The sequence below is a fragment of the Arachis ipaensis genome, chromosome B09 (genome assembly GCF_000816755.2).
Source record: "Arachis ipaensis cultivar K30076 chromosome B09, Araip1.1, whole genome shotgun sequence".
Lineage (NCBI taxonomy): Eukaryota > Viridiplantae > Streptophyta > Magnoliopsida > Fabales > Fabaceae > Arachis > Arachis ipaensis.
In genome coordinates this window covers 39,409,362-39,427,206 of record NC_029793.2, presented here as the reverse complement: position 1 = coordinate 39,427,206, position 17,845 = coordinate 39,409,362, and the positions used below count along the sequence as shown (strand labels likewise).

Sequence of the window (17,845 nt, the reverse complement as noted above, 5' to 3'; positions counted from 1 at the left end):
TACGGTTCCGACAAATCCAATCAACCTCAATCTACAACATCGGTCAAAACTCAATTAAATCACAATATTTCCAGTAGAATATATTAACTTGTTTATACTATTGTATACATTTATAAGGGCATCATATATATTGGTATTTAAATCTCAAAGAATGTCATATATGTAACATTAATACATTTATTTGAAAATGTAGGGAATTAAATTAAATTTCACCAAGAATTAAAAAATGAATATTAATTGTTGCCTTGAAATAAATGATATTTTCAATAACTATATATATGAATTAGAATAATCCTAAAAATAATGCACTTAGATTGTGATAGTAAATGAGTACAACCTAATACTTTAAATCTAACCTATCTTAACAACTTAGATCCTCTGGCTAAAACAAAAATTAAAGCTAACTCAAGGATAATACTAATTATTAACTAAAATACAAATTAGACATAAATGCATAAAATCAAGCATTTGGCATGCAAGAGCATCAAACAACAAGAAATAGCACAACCAAGTATTCCTTCAACATCAATTCACACAAATTAGCATGAATGACACAACAATTAGTTGCACATTGCAGATATTCAGCAGAAAATCAATCAATCCAGTCCAAATAAATTCAAATTCAAATTCAAGACACATAACATGTTGAACTAATTATTATAAATTCTCTAACCGATTCTAAATTAAGAACAAATTAAATCAAGAATAATAAAAAAATATATAATGGAAACTTCACTAAGCAACTTGAATAATCAACACAAATCAATAATAATCAACAAAAATCCTATTTTAAAATAACAAGTAAGCTCAGACATTAATCATATTTTAGAAGTTTAGAAGCATTACTTGAAATGAGCTTTAACAGGGGAAGGGAACAGCTGAGTAGGAGTTTCTAGCCTTCCTTCTCACATTAGTGCCAAGAAGAAGGGTAGCAGGAGAAGAAGAAGAGAAGTGGCGACAAAATTGTTTGCAGCAGCGGCGGCAATAGAACAGTGAGAGGATGCCATCAAAGGGAGCTGTCAGATAGGAGAGGGCTGACGGTGAGGTGTTGATGAGGGGAGAGAGTTAGAGAGAGAGTGGGAGGCGAGAAGTTAGAGAGAGAGAGAGAGATTCGAAATGAAGGTGAAGAATGTTCACGGTTTGAATTTAGGCCATGATTACCGTCGGTTTTACCAGTAGATAAATCCAATGGTTACGCATTGCAGGTCACCAAAATGAAGCATTCCACTAAACATGTTTACCGTCAGAAAAATCAAACGCTAAATTTAGCACCTATCTTTCTCGTCATCCTGCCATTTATTATCGGAAAATTTACCGTCAGAATTGAAACTCCGCTGGTAATGCTTTGACCTAACGAATTCAACATTGAAACTCCCGGTAAATCCGTTGGTAAAGCCGCCTCTAATGGCCGACTCTAAATCCTCCACTAGAATATCTATGAAACTATTGATAGTTTTAACAAGAAGAGTAGTATTTTTTTAATTGTTTTGTTTACAAATAACTATATATTTATGCAGTAACAACGAGATATTGAAAATTACCCAATTCGTATTTTCCAATGTTCTATGCAATTTTTATTTTCTGTTATTGTTAACTGTTTGGTAATTTCATTTTCAAACATATGTTATTTATGCAAGAGTTTCATATCTATTTTGTATCTTATTGTATTTGTATATTCTTTTCGGAAAAAGATAAAAGTGAAATTCTTGAAAATTTAATTATAAACTACATTGAGTGCTTATTTTTATCTTGTTTTCTTCTGTTGAAGAAATATTATTTTTGAGTATGAATATTATTTTTCATGATTTTTGCAAATATGTGGGAATGATGCCTTGGCATCTTTAGTGATTTTTAGATATCTTTTTAGTAGTTTTCTTATGTTTAAATTAAAGTTTTTATGTTTTAATTGAAATTTTCAAAACTAATTTATATATATGGAGTGCTTTAGAATTATTGTGTATTTAGAATTCTTCTATTAAGAAATCAGATGAAAAGAAGCAATCAAAGAAGGCACCTAGGAATCAGCAAGTGTGGACATTCAACGCCCACAATCTGGAGTCTAACGCCTGCAAAGGAAGAAAAGAAGCTGGCACCTAACTCCAAGACTAGGAGACTGGAGCTAATTAAGAAGAAAAGAAGCCTGGCGCCAAGTTTGGAAGTTCAACGCCAGAAATATTTTACCTCCCATGGGTCCAAGGTCAAGCACCCAACCTTGGCACTCAACGCGTTCGAATAAAGATAAGACTAGCTCTTGACACCTAGGCCCAAACATTGGCGCCTAATGCCAGAGGATGGCGCCAAACACAGCCAAAAGAGTAGGTTCCAGTACCCCAAGTCCAGCGCCAGTACCCCAAGTCCAGCGCCAGTACTACAAAGTTCAGCGCCCAAGGCCCAAGTTCTTATAGCCCAAGTTCAACTCCCAGTGTCCAAAATCTCTTTCAGGACATTTTAATTCGGCCCACATACTCTACAAATTTAAGATTTGAGTAATTAGTTATTGTTAGTGATTCCAGGGCATCTTGGCTAGTTTTACTAGCCATTTTTAGTATGTTTTAGGGTAGTTTCATGCATTTTCTTAGATAATAAGCAAGTATTTGGTTGAATATGCATTCATACCTTGATTTAAACAAACATTGTGAATTCTATACATTTTGCATGAGAATGATGTGAAAATTGAGTGAAAGAATGAATGCTGCATCATCTCATGATTAGAGCAAAACTTTGTTGCACCTTGCTTATTTGATTTCAGGTAACAAGAAGTAGAAGCCCATGTTAGTTCCACTAACATGAGCACTAACGTGGAAGAGAGCAAGGCTTGGAAAGTTAGTACAAAAGTGAACACCACTAACCTCAACGAAGGGGTGATGACTTGCATTATCTACCCTTCTTTCTTGCATAAAGAAGACCATAAAAGAGCATAAATCTCATTTGATTAGTACAATTCATGCATTATTTTATGAATATTATGGTACACTACTTTGAGATGAGTTGTGCTGAATTTCAGGTGAGAAAAGTATCAAAAATGGGTAGAAGACAAATAAAAAGCTGGGCGTGTGAAACTGGCATGCCACTTGGGAGCAAACGCCACAAAAATGCACTGGCGTGGCACGCCAGGAACTGGGCGTGGCACGCCAGTACTAAAGTCCAGAGAAGAAGTACAAGCATGCATGTAGGTGTGGCACGCCAGAGACTGGGTGTGGCACGCTAATACAAAATTCCAGAGAGCCAAATGGAGGACACAAAAGGGGTGTGGCATGCTAGGTTGGGCGTGGCACGCCTGACCCATCAACTACTATGGGCGTGCCACTTGAGAACCCAGGCGTGGCACGCCAAGCGTGAAGAATTCACAAATACATGGGCGTGCCACTTGAACAGCATGGCGTGGCACACTGGTACAATAATCCAGAGAAGGGGCTGAAGGCAATTGAAGACTGGGCGTGCCACTTGAAGTCGAAGGCATGGCACGCCAACCTCTCAACCTCACTTAGGCGTGCCACTTGAGCAACCAGGCGTGGCACGCCAATGCACAGAGAGAACAAAAGCAAGGACTGGGCGTGCCACTTGGTATCGAAGGCATGGCATGCCAACCCAAGCATGTCACTATGGCGTGCCACTTGAAGGCTGAGGCGTGGCACGCCAACTACTGGAACCAAGACAAGATCATGGGCGTGGCACGCCAGCCTTTAGGCATGGCACGCTGGTACAAGTTTCCAGAGAGGATGAAGAAGGCCAGTTACAAAGGGCGTGCCACTTGGTATCGAAGGCGTGGCACGCCACTCACCATTCTTCACTTAGGCGTGCCACTTGAGCAACCAGGCGTGGTTTGCCAGTGTCATTCAGAGAGCAAAGAAGCATTGGGGCGTGCCACTTGAGTTCGTGGTGTGGCACACCAAACAGAGGAATCACTCACTCACAAAAAGCACGTGGCACGCCAGACCCTGGGCGTGCCACACTAGTTCAACTTTCTAGAGAAGCCTAGCCAAGCATAGAGCAAGGGCGTGGCACACCAGACCTTGGGCGTGGCACGCCAGTTCAAGTTTCCAGAGGCAAAGAGAAATGAGAAAGGCAAGGGGCATGCTACTTGAGTTCGAAGGCGTGGCACGCCAACACAAGAATTCCACTATGTCGTGCCACTTGAGTTCGAAGGCGTGGCATGCCAAGGTTGTTAGAGGGATGAGCGTGCCACTTGAAGGATTGGGCGTGGCACGCCAAGCTAGAAATGAAGGGCACGTGACACGCCAGTAAAGCGCCAGCCACACGCCAGCTGAGAAGTCATGCTTATTGAGTGTTTTCTTTTCCTTCCAAAATGTAATTTTCCTTTTTTACTTTTGTAATTCTTTTATTTTACTAGGAGTAGTATAAATACCCCCAAGGAGTACTGAAGAAGGGGGTTAAGCAGTCAGTTTTAGATCCACTTTTACACTTCACTTTTGAGTACTTTTTGAGCTATGAGTAGCTAACTTCCCTCTCATTGAGAGAGGGAGCTCTGTTGTACTTGATGGATGAATGATAGTGAAATCCTTCTTCTCTTCATCTTCTCTTTGATTTGCTAGAAGGAATTTCGTTCTTAATGCTTAGTATTCAATTATCTTGGGAAAGAGATTGAATGCAATTGGGTTTCATGGGAACCTTCGGAAAGGAAACATGAAATCATGCTTGAAATCCCTTCTCACACTTGAGTAGAATCTAGGTTTTGGTGTTTGGATATGTGACATATAATCCTCCCTCTACATGGACCTACAATGGTGTGTGGTATAATCAGGGACCAAGCATATCTCTCTTCATGAGCAATTAGACCAAGGAATTAGCTATTGATCAAGATCTAAGAGATTGAGTCACCAAGGGATTGGGGGTCAATCAATCATGATTGCCAAGAGGTCAATGAGTTGCATGATTGAAGAGGATATAAGCTAGACTTGATCCAAAGAGACAACATCTCCCAATCTCAATGAATTTTCCCCATTCTTATCTATCCATTTCTTTACAACTTATTTTTACATTCAGCAATTTCCCATTCCCATTTACATTCCAAGTCATTTATGATTCTGCACTTTACATTCTGCCATTTATATTCCTGCACTTTATTGCTTTCCCTTACATTCTAGTCATTTACATTTATGTCATTTACAATTCTGCACTTTACAATCCTATTGATCCGCTTGACTAATTCATCAATTGATTAAAACTGCTCGAGTTTGCCAATCTCTGTGGATACGATCCCACTCCACTGTGGGTTATTACTTGACAATAATTTTGGTGCGCTTACCAAAAGAATTAATTCACCAATTTTGAATGGGGTGTGAATTTAGATCTACTTCTTCTTTTGGTTTAGTTTTCCTTTTATCTCTACTTGTTCTAGCATTTTACTTTTCTTATAATTCCTTTATATTGTTAATTTTACTTTATGAACTCTTTTGTAGATCTCCTTTTCCTTTCAATGCAATTTATGATTTCCATGTCTTTTCATACTTGCTTTGGTTTTGTATTGTTGATCTCTTGCTTTTGACTAGTTATAGTTCCTTTAACTCTTATAATTTATAATGTCTACTTTTATTGCCTTTTATGTGTTTGATGAAATGTCTCTTTTAGTTTTGAGCTAGATTTTTCTCCTCTTGGTTTAGGTTAAGTAATTGGAGACTCTTGCGTTATCAAACTCTTTTGTTGATAGATAATTGGAAGCTGATAGTTGATTTGAATGCTACTAGAGCTAGTCTTTCCTTAGGATTTGACTAGGACTTGTGGACTCAAGTTGATTACATCCACTTGACTTTCCTTCATAGTTAGAGGTTAACTAAGTGGAGCAATGAACAATTCTCATCACAATTGATGATGATAATAAGGATAGGATTTCTAGTTCTCATACCTTGCCAAGAGCTTTGTTAGTTGTTAGTTTATTTCTTTTGCCATTTACATTTCTTGCCTATTATTCCAAAAACCCCAAAATATACAACCCATAGCCAATAACAAGAACACTACCCTACAATTCCTATGATCAATCCTCTTGGCAACAACCTCTACCAATGCACTATGAACAAGAGCCATTCTATGATGCATACCAATCAAATGGCTTTGGTGATCTTCCTTGTGACTATCAACAACCACCACCATATGCCTATGAGTCTTATCCTCAACATAGCCATCAACTATACTCACAAGCCCATTTCCATCAAACACCTCCCTATGATCCACCCCCATCATATAACCAAGCACCCCTACCTCATCCTTGTGACCATTATGAGAGAAAACCCATAGAACCACCCACATTCCAATACAATTGCTCCCAAGAACGACAATCTCCATACCCTTACCAAGAAGAACCACCTTCCTATTATGAACCCTTCCTTCCAAATAATGAACCCTCCTATTCACCCCAAGCCCCAATAGATGATTCTCTCACTTTGCTACTTCAAGGGCAAGAGGATATGCAAAGGAATGCACTAGAATTTGTGACTAACTTTACCAAGGTAGTGCATACTTTGGCCTCCCAATACTCATGCACTCAAAGTAATTCCATGGCCACATGTTAAGGATCAAAAGAAGAGTATAGCATGAAGGAGAGATTGGAAAATCCAGTGGAGAATGAGGAGTTAGATTTTGTATTGGAGCAATTGGAGGAAGCCATGATTATTGAAGAAGTGGAAGAAGTGGTAGAAGATTTAGGAGATGCGGAACCACCATGGGAGTCTCAACAACCTCCAAGGTACATCAAGGTTGAAGAATTTGAGGAGGTTGATCAAGAGATGAATTCAATCATCGAAGAATTCCTATCTATAATTGAATCCTCTCCCATTGGACATGAAGTTGAAGTTATTGAAGACAACTCCGCACCAAGTGACATTGGTGACCTTGTTGAAGACTCTTCTGTTGGGTGTGAAGTCGATGTTGAAGTGGACTTCACACAACCTCTAAAGTTTGATTTGATTAAGGATGATGAAGAGTTGGAAGAAGTCAACAAGCAAAGAGAAGTTGAAGAAAGTTGTCAAGATGTGGAGGTAATCAAGGAAGAACACAAGGGAGTGAAGCTTGCAAGACCAGTGGAAATACTTCTCCCCAAGCTATCACCATCCATTCTTTCATTCAAGTGGGTAAATCCCTTATCCTTAAGCTTTATTATTCCCCTTGAATATGGTTTGCTTGAGATGGATGTTCAACTTAGAAATATTTGTGGATTGAAGAGAAAAAGGGAGATGGTTAGCGATTGGAAACATCACTCTTGGTTCATGATGATTACATGTTCAAGGTTTAATAGCAAGGGTTGGTGTAGAGCTAGATTGCTTAGGTCTAGGATGATGTTTAGTCGCTTGAGTGAGAATTTCGAGATTATGGCAACCAAATGGATTAATGATGATCAACTTGAAGATGGGTGTAGAAATAAGATTTGGGATCCCGGCATACATGAGGATCAATTTTGGGGGCCCTTAGCTTGTGTGGAACTTCATCAAGGCTTCATGGCATTAATTTTGAAGAATAGAGCTCATTGGAAGTCCAAGCATTGGTGGATGTTCAAGGATGGATTCAAGCACAAGCCACCATGACAAGGAGCTTCTCAAAATGTCCAACTTAAGGACAATAAATAAAAGTGCTAGGTGGGAGACACCCCACCATAGTAAAATCTTTTCATTTTTCTCTTTTGTAAATATTAGTAAAAATAGGTTTAATTTCATGTTCTGTTTAGTTTGTTGAGTTTATTTGGTAGTTTGACATGTTAAATAAGGTTTTATGGTATTTTGGTAGCTGTTTGGAGGCTTGGAATGCTTGGTTTTGTGGAAGAGATTGAAAATTTTTTGAAAAACAGAGCACCAACCCATGCATACGTGCAACCCACGCGTACGCGTGTGTCAAGTATTTTCGACCATCCACGCGCACGCGTGACTCACGCGTACGCGTGGATTCAAAAATTTCCCCTCCATACAAAAACCTGAGAGTTGTGCGTGTTTTGGGCTGGCATTATGCGTTTTGCACAAAAACCAACCCACGCGTACGCGTCAACCCACGCGTACGCGTCAACCCACGCATACGCGTCGCTTCTCTGAATAATCCACCACGCGTATGCGTGACCCATGCGTACGCATCGATGCCATTTCACCTATCCATGCGTACGCGTCGCATGACGCGCGCATGTGGATTGCCTTGCTCCACACACCTTCTTTTCTTTCCCTCTTTCCATTTCTTTCCTTCTTCTCTCTTCTCGTCTTTTCTTTCCCTTCTTCAACCATCATCCAACACTACTAAATACCATCTATAACCATTTCTTTTAGTTAGTTAGTTAGTTGTTTAGTTAGTTTAATTTTTCATTTTATTTTCTGTTTTTCATTGTAAGTGTTGGATTATAAATCTTGTTTACTGTTAATTGCTGCTGATTATCCATGAGATGCTATCCTAGCATCATTGTTGCTAATTTCAGTTGTTGGATTCTTTGTTGAGGTTATCATTTGCTACTTGGTTTTAAGATCCTAATGCTTAATGTTTGTGAATACCAAGTACATGTTACATTGCCTTCAAGTATGTTAACTCTTTTGAATTGCATGATTTGGCCACCATGTGATTTGAATCCTTTTCTTTGAATAGGAAATTCCTTGATATTGGATGTTGTGCATTTATCTTAATGCATTGTGTTTTTTGATCATATGCATCCATATGTTATGCTTAAGCCTTAATGGCATGATTGACCATTGATTGTTTACTTATGTGCTCTACACATATTTGAAACTAGTCATTTTGGCATAATGTGTCTTTTGTGAAATTGGATTAGAAGATCACTTAGGGACATCCTTTTGAAATTCTTAAACTAAATCGACCATGCTTGCTATGGGATTGACTTTTCACCTCTAGTTCTCTTTTACTACATTGCATAGCAACCATGTTTCCCATCTTATGTCAACTAGGTGATGTGAGCCCCAAATTCAAAGTGTGTCATTGATTGATGTGTAAATTTCATATACCATTTGGTCCATTAAGTTCTCGTGCACATCAATAAATGTCCATTTATTATCCAATTCACAATTGCTTGATTCTTGACTTGAATGCTTTCATGCCTCTTCACTACTTGTTTGTATCTTGACTTACAAGTCTTCTGAGATTATTTCAAACACACTAGAATGAGTGAAGTGCATTCTCCTATTGTGTAAATTGTGACAAAGCTCTTTATGCTAGTGTGCGTGTGTTTTAAACCACACGTAATTTAGAGCTCACACACTCTTTTCTTCAATGTCACACTAATTCACTCACTCAATTCTAGTGACCATTACCTCATTCCAACAATTTAGGCTTCCTTGCTTTTGCATTTACTTTTCTCACTATCCTGCCTTCTAATTTCAGGTTGAGTCACCATAAGCAAAAATGGAAGTGGGAAAAAGAACACGCAGCAACCGGTTGATCCACCAGCTGAAGGTGGCAACTAGGAAGTCGCCGTACCCCCTTGCTCATCTTTGAATGCATCAAGGACTGTGCAAACTTTTAAGAGTGGGGAGGTCGTCCGACCAGTCGGCATTTTTGGGTGACAAGTTTCTAATCCCAACACTTTTGCATTTCATTTAGGATTTTTAGTTGCATATATATATATATAATAAGCTTAGTTAGAATAATGAAACTCTCTAAGAAAAATAATTTTTTTACAGGGCATTGACATCCCAATTGATTTGAGTGAAATTTTTTCATTGAACTTGCTTGAATTATACATTTTGGATCATGTTTTGAGCTAAGAACACAAGGTTGTGAGTTTTGAGCCTAATTGCGTGCTTACATCTTATAACCACTTATTTTCCTTCTTGTGTGCATTATTCTCTTTCTATGATTGTAATCTTTGATTTGTTTGATTCTATATGTCCATTATTTTGTGTATACATGCATTTATATGATTGAGGCCATCATTTCATTTAGCTCACTTTCCCAAATAGCCTACCATTTATCAACCTTTGTAGCCAACTTTGAGCCTACGATTAACCCACTTTGTCCTTTAATTTATCACATTACAAGCCTTAAAGCGAAAAATAATAAATGTCCTTAATATGGATCTTTGATTAGCCTAGGCTAGTGAGTGTGTGTATCATTCAAGTGTGGGAAAACTTGGGACATTGGTTGAGGCAAAAAGGTGTTTTGTATTTCTATATTTGGGAATTGGATGCATACTCATGTGTTAATTAAATGTTTAGACCTTCTACATTGATGTTCTTGTATATAGTAGTTTGAAAGAAAGAAAAATGAGAAAAACAAAAGAAAAATAAATAAGTATGGAAAAGAAAAGAAAAAAAATATAGAAAAAGAAAGAAAAAGAAAAAGCAATAAAAAGGGGACAAAATACTCCAAAGAAAAGTTCAATAAGAATCAATGCATATGTGTTGTGAAGTGAAAAGAAAATGCATGAGTATGTGAAAAAGGGAAGAATGGGTAGTTAGGTTAGCACTTAAATTGTATAGGTTGTTATATAGGTTAGGTGGGAAGCTTAGGTTAATCAAAGATTCAAATTCTAGTCCACTTAACCATATATAACCCTACCTTGACCCTAACTCCATTACAACCTTGTGGAAAGACCTCATGATATTTGTATGCATGCATAAAGTAATTATTGATTGTTAGATGAAAAATAAATCTTGGAAAGCATAATTAGGAGAGAATTGAGTGAATCAACCCCAAACACTTGAGCGACTAGTGCGGATACACATAAGGTGAGGGTTCGATTGCTCAATTAGATGTTTTCACCTACGATCATCACTTTTCTTGCAAGTTTGTAAAAATTTTTAATAACTCAATTCAAATGTGGATTTAATTTGATTGCTATTGATTTAGCCCTTATGCTTATATATGTTTCCTTGGGAATTGAATTGTTTTGACCAAGTAGTTGCATTCCTTTAGATAGTACATTTAGGTAGATTGCATTTAGATATTTTATTACATTGAATAAGTGTTGGTACTCTTTGTTTCTTTCTTTATTCTAGCATGAGGACATGCTTGGTTTAAGTGTGGGGAGGTTGATAAACCCCATTTTTAGGGTTTATTTTGTGTTGATTTTAGAGGATTTTATCATCTTTTCTCACATTTATACAATGAAATAGCATGGTTTTGAGATTCTCCTTTAATTTGTGCTTAAGTGTGAAAACATGCTTTTTAGGCCCTTAATTTCTAATTTTAATTCACCTTTGATTCCACTAGATGCCTTGATGTGTTTGTTAGTGTATTCAGGTTGAAAAGGCTAGAAATGGATCAAAGGAGTGAAGAGGAAAGCATGCAAAGTGGAGAACTCATGGAAAATCAAGGATTTAGAGTGCTGACACCGATGCGCACGCGTGGATGATGAAGTCTCATGGCGACGCGTATGCGTGCACTACGCGTACGCGTGGATAGCAAAACGCCAAACAACGCGTACGCGTGACCCATGTGTATGCGTCGCTGCTCGCACGTGACATCATTAAAGTGAAAAGGTTGGGGGTGATTTCTGAGCTTCCCAGGCTCAAATCCAACTCATTTTCTAAGCCTATTACATGCAGAATTGAAGATTGAAAAAGGGGGGAAATCATTCATACACTTTGTTTTAGAGAGAGATATAGAATTCTAGAGAGAGAGGCTCTCTCCTCTCTCTAGAGTAGGGTTCTTAGTTTTCTTCTCCTTTTATATCTAGATCTACTTCTTCTTTTGCTTTAGTTTTCCTTTTATCTCTACTTGTTCTAGCATTTTACTTTTCTTGTAGTTCCTTTATATTGTAAATTTTAGTTTATGAAATCTTTTGTAGATCTCCTTTTCCTTTCAATGCAATTTATGATTTCCATGTCTTTTCATACTTGCTTTGGTTTTGTATTGTTGATCTCTTGCCTTTGACTAGTTATAGTTCCTTTAATTCTTGCAATTTATAATGTTTACTTTTATTACCTTTTATGTGTTTGATGAAATGTCTCTTTTAGTTTTGAGCTAGATTTTTCTCCTCTTCATTTAGGTTAAGTAATTGGAGACTTTTGAGTTATCAAACTCTTTTGTTGATTTATAATTGGAAGTTGACAGTTGATTTGAATGCCACTAAAGCTAGTCTTTCCTTAGGATTTGACTAGGACTTGTGGACTCAAGTTGATTACATCCACTTGACTTTCCTTCATAGTTAGAGGTTAACTAAGTGGAGCAATGAACAATTCTCATCACAATTGATGATGATAATAAGGATAGGACTTCTACTTCTCATACCTTGCCAAGAGCTTTGCTAGTTGTTAGTTTATTTCTTTTGCCATTTACATTTTTTTCCTATTATTCAAAAACCCCAAAACATGCAACCCATAGCCAATAACAAGAACACTACCCTGCAATTCCTTGAGAGATGACCCGAGGTTTAAATACTTTGGTTTATTTTTATTGGGGTTTGTTCTTTTGACAAACAAATTTTTGATTGAGGAATTATTTGTTGGTTTAGAACTATGCTTACAACGAGATTTTATTTGTGAAATTCTATACCGGCACAATAATTTTCCGTTCATCAAAAATGGTGCCGTTACCTTGGAGTTGCAATTGTGTGCCTTGTTATTGGTTATGGTATATATGTGAGTATTATGAATATGTTTGCCTTTTGCTTCATTGTTAGTTTTTGGTAGTTGTAAAAGTTTATTTTCTTTATTTGTTACTAGTTTTTGTTTTTATTTTCTCTTGCTACTATGAATTCTCATCACTTTGGCTATGAGTGTGATTACAATTATGTTATAGGGAATGTAGATTACAATGAGGATGTGCATCAAGGATGGGACACTTAAAGATGGGAGATATGCATATGATCAATCCTCTTGGCAACAACCTCCCCCAATGCACTATGAACAAGAGCCATTCTATGATGCATACCAATCAAATGACTATGGTGATCTTCCTTGTGACTATCAACAACCACCACCATATGCCTATGAGTTTTATCCTCAACATAGCCATCAACTATACTCACAAGCCCCTTTCCACCAAACACCTCCCTATGATCCACCCCATCATATAACCAAGCACCCCTACCTCATCCTTGTGACCATTATGAGAGAAAACCCATAGAACCACCCACATTCCAATACAATTGCTCCCAAGAACCATAACTTCCATACCCTTACCAAGAAGAACCACCTTCCTATTATGAACCCTTCCTTCCAAATAATGAACCTTCCTATTCACCCCAAACCCCGATAGAAGATTCTCTCACTTTGCTACTTCAAGGGCAAGAGGATATGCAAAGGAATGCACTAGAATTTGTGACTAACTTTGCCAAGGTAGTGTACACTTTGGCCTCCCAATACTCATGCACTCAAAGTACTTCCATGGCCACATGTTAAGGATCAAAAGAAGAGTATAGCATGAAGGAGAGATTGGAAAATCTAGTGGAGAATGAGGAGTTAGATTTTGTATTGGAGCAATTAGAGGAAGCCATGATTATTGAAGAAGAGGAAGAAGTGGTAGAAGATTTAGGAGATGCGGAACCACCATGGGAGTCTCAACAACCTCCAAGGCACATCAATGTTGAAGAATTTGAGGAGGTTGATCAAGAGATGAATTCAATCATCGAAGAATTCCTATCTATAATTGAATCCTCTCCCATTGGACATGAAGTTGAAGTTATTGAAGAAAACTCCACACCAAGTGACATTGGTGACCTTGTTGAAGACACTTCCGTTGGGTGTGAAGTTGATGTTGAAGTGGACTTCACACAACCTCCAAAGTTTGATTTGATTAAGGATGATGAAGAGTTGGAAGAAGTCAACAAGCAAGGAGAAGTTGAAGAAAGTTGTCAAGATGTGGAGGTAATCAAGGAAGAACACAAGGGAGTGAAGCTTGCAAGACCAGTGGAAATACTTCTCCCCAAGCCATCACCATCCATTCTTTCATTCAAGTGGGTAAATCCCTTATCCTTAAGCTTTATTATTCACCTTGAATATGGTTTGCTTGAGACGGATGGTAAACTTAAAAATATTTGTGGATTGAAGAGAAAAATGGAGATGGTTAGTAGTTGGAAACATCATTCTAGGTTCATGATGGTTACATGTTCAAGGTTTAATAGCAAGGGTTGGTGTAGAGCTAGATTGCTTGGGTCTAGGATAATGTTTGGTCGCTTGAGTGAAAATTCCGAGATTATGGCACCCAAATTGATTAATGATGATCAACTTGAAGATGGGTGTAGAAATAAGATTTGGGATCCCGGCATACATGAGGATCAATTTTGGGGACCCTTAGCTTGTGTGGAACTTCATCAAGGCTTGATGGCATTAATTTTGAAGAAAAGAGCTCATTGGAAGTCCAACCATTGGTGGATGTTCAATGATGGATTCAAGCACAAGCCACCATGACAAGGAGCTTCCCAAAATGTCCAATTTAAGGACAATAAATAAAAGTGCTAGGTGCAAGACACCCCACCATGGTAAAATCTTTTCATTTTTCTTTTTTGAAAATATTGGTAAAAATAGGTTTAATTTCAAGTTTTGTTTAGTTTGTTGAGTTTATTTGGTAGTTTGACATGTTAAATAAGGTTTTATTGTGTTTTGGTAGTTGTTTGGAGGCTTGGAATGCCTGGTTTAGTGCAAGAGATTGAAAATTTTTTGAAAAACAGAGCACCAACCCATGCGTATGCGCATCCCACGCGTATGTGTGCGTCAAGCATTTTCGACCATCCACGCGCACGCGTGACCCACGCGTACGCGTGGATTCAAAAATTTCCCCTCCACACAAAAACCCGAGAGTTGTGCGAGTTTTAGGCTGGAATTATGTGTTTCGCACAAAAACCACCCATGCGTACGCGTCAGCCCACGCGTACGCATCGCTTCTCTGAATAAACCCACGCGTACGCGTCGATCCCATTTCACCTATCCACACGTACGCGTCGCATGATGCACGCGCGTGGATTGCCTTGTTCCACACACCTTCTTTTCTTTCGCTCTTTCCATTTCCTTCCTTCTTCTCTCATCTCGTTTTTTCTTTCCCTTCTTCAACCATCATCCAACACTACCAAACACCATCTATAACCATTTTTTTTAGTTAGTTAGTTAGTTGTTTTGTTAGTTTAATTTTTCATTTTATTTTCTATTTTTCATTGTAAGTGTTGGATTATAAATCTTGTTTACTGTTAATTGCTGCTGATTATCCATGAGATGCTATCCTAGCATCATTGTTGCTAATTTCAGTTGTTGGATTCTTTGTTGAGGTTACCATTTGCTACTTGGTTTTAAGATCCTAATGCTTAATGTTTGTGAATACCAAGCGCATGTTACATTGCCTTCAAGTAGTTAACTCTTTTGAATTGCATGATTTGGCTACCTTGTGATTTGAATCTTCTTCTTTGACTAGGCAATTTTTTGATATTAGATGTTGTGCATTTATCTTAATGCATTGTATTTTTTGATCATATGCATCCATATGTTATGCATAAGCCTTAATGACATGATTGACCATTGATTGTTTAGTTATGTGCTCTACACATATTTGAAACTAGTCATTTTGGCATAATGTGTCTTTTGTGAAATTGGATTAGAAGATCACCTAGGGACATGCTTTTGAAATTCTCAAGCTATTTGGACCATGCTTGCTATGTGATTGACTTTTCACCTCTAGTTCTCTTTTACTACATTGCATAGCAACCATGTTTCCCATCTTATGTCCACTAGGTAATGTGAGCCACAAATTCAAAGTGTGTCATTGATTGATGTGTAACTTTCATATTCTATTTGGTCCATTAAGTTCTCTTGCACATCAATAAATGTCTATTCATTATCCAATTCACAATTGCTTGATTCTTGGCTTGAATGCTTTCATGCCTCTTCACTACTTGTTTGTATCATGAATTACAAGTCTTCTTAGAGTATTTTAAGCACACTAGAATGAGTGAAGTGCATTCTTCTGTTGTGTAAATTGTGACAAAGCTCTTTATGCTAGTGTGCGTGTGTTCTAAACCGCGCGCAATTTAGAGCTCACATACTCTTTTCTTCATTGTCACACTAATTCACTCACTCAATTCTAGTGATTATTACCTCATTCCAACAATTTAACCTTCCTTGCTTTTGCATTTACTTTTCTTACTATCCTGCCTTCTAATTTCAGGTTGAGTCACCATAAGAAAAAATAGAAGCGAAAAAAAGAACATGCAGCAACCGGTTGATCCACCAGCTGAAGGTGGCAACTAGGAAGTCGCCGTACCCCCTTACTTATCTTTGAATGCACCGAGGACGGTGCAAACTTTTAAGTGTGGGGAGGTCGTCCGACTAGTCGGCATTTTTAGGTGAGAAGTTTCTAATCCCAATACTTTTGCATTTTATTTTTTTTTAGGTCTTTTAGGATTCTTAGTTGCATATATATATATTTAAAATAAGCTTAGTTAGAATAATGAAACTCTCCAAGAAAAATAATTTTTTTATAGGGCATTGATATCCCAATTGATTTGAGTGAAAACTTTTCATTGAACTTGCTTGAATTATACATTGTGGATCATGTTTTGAGCTAAGAACACAAGCTTGTGAGTTTTGAGCCTAATTGCGTGCTTACATCTTATAACCACTTATTTTCCTTCTTGTGTGCATTATTCTCTTTCTATGATTGTAATCTTTGATTTGTTTGATTCTATATGTCCATTATTTTGTGTATACATGCATTTATATGATTAAGGCCATCATTTCATTTAGCTCACTTATCCAAATAGCCTACCTTTTATCAACCTTTGTTAGCCAACTTTGAGCCTACAATTAACCCACTATGTTCTTTAATTTAGCACATTACAAGCCTTAAAGCGAAAAATAATAAATGTCCTTGATTTGGACCTTCGATTAGCCTAGGCTAGTGAGTGTGTGTATCATTCAAGTGTGGACAAACTTGGGACATTGGTTGAGGCAAAAAGATATTTTGTATTTCTATATTTGAGAATTGAGTGCATACTCATATGTTAATTAAATGTTTAGACCTTGTGCATTGATGTTCTTGTATATAGTAGTTTGAAAGAAAGAAAAATGAGAAAAACAAAAGAAAAAGAAATAAGTATGGAAAAGAAAAGAAAAAAAATATAGAAAAAGAAAGAAAAAGAAAAAGCAATAAAAAGGGGACAAAATACTCCAAAGTAAAGTTCAATAAGAATCAATGCATATGTGTTGTGAAGTGAAAAGAAAATGCATGAGTATGTGAAAAAAGGAAGAATGGGTAGTTAGATTAGCACTTAAATTCTATAGGCTGTTATATAGGTTAGGTGGGAAGCTTAGGTTAATCAAAGATTCAAATTCTAGTCCACTTAACCATATATAACCCTACCTTGACCCTAACCCCATTACAACCTTGTGGAAAGACCTCATGATATTTGTATGCATGCATGAAGTAATTGTTGATTGTTAGATGAAAAATAAATCTTGGAAAGCATGATTAGGAGAGAATTGAGTGAATCAACCCCAAACACTTGAGCGACTAGAGCGGATACACATCCGGTGAAGGTTCGATTGCTCAATTACATGTTTTCACCTACGAGCATCACTTTTCTTGCAAGTTTGTAAAAATATTTAATAACTCAATTCAATTATGGATTTAATTTGATTGCTATTGCTTAAGCCCTTATGCTTATATATGTTTCCTTGGGAATTGATTTGTTTTGACCAAGTAGTTGCATTCATTTAGATAGTGCATTTAGGTAGATTGGATTTAGATAGTTTATTACATTAAATAAATGTTGGTACCCTTTGTTTCTTTCTTGATTCTAGCATGAGTACATGCTTGGTTTAAGTGTGGGGAGGTTGATAAACCCCATTTTTAGGGTTTATCTTGTGTTGATTTTAGGGGATTTTATCACCTTTTCTCACATTTATTCAATGAAATAGCATGGTTTTGAGATTCTCCTTTAATTTGTGCTTAAGTGTGAAAACATGCTTTTTAGGCCCTT

General features: G+C 37.3%; 1 long non-coding RNA gene across 1 annotated transcript; it reads left to right on the top strand.

The window, feature by feature from the left end:
* Positions 10,077-16,952, top strand: LOC110266556. The gene is made up of 2 exons (XR_002353969.1): positions 10,077-10,182; positions 16,913-16,952. It is a non-coding gene; the product is annotated as an uncharacterized LOC110266556 (long non-coding RNA).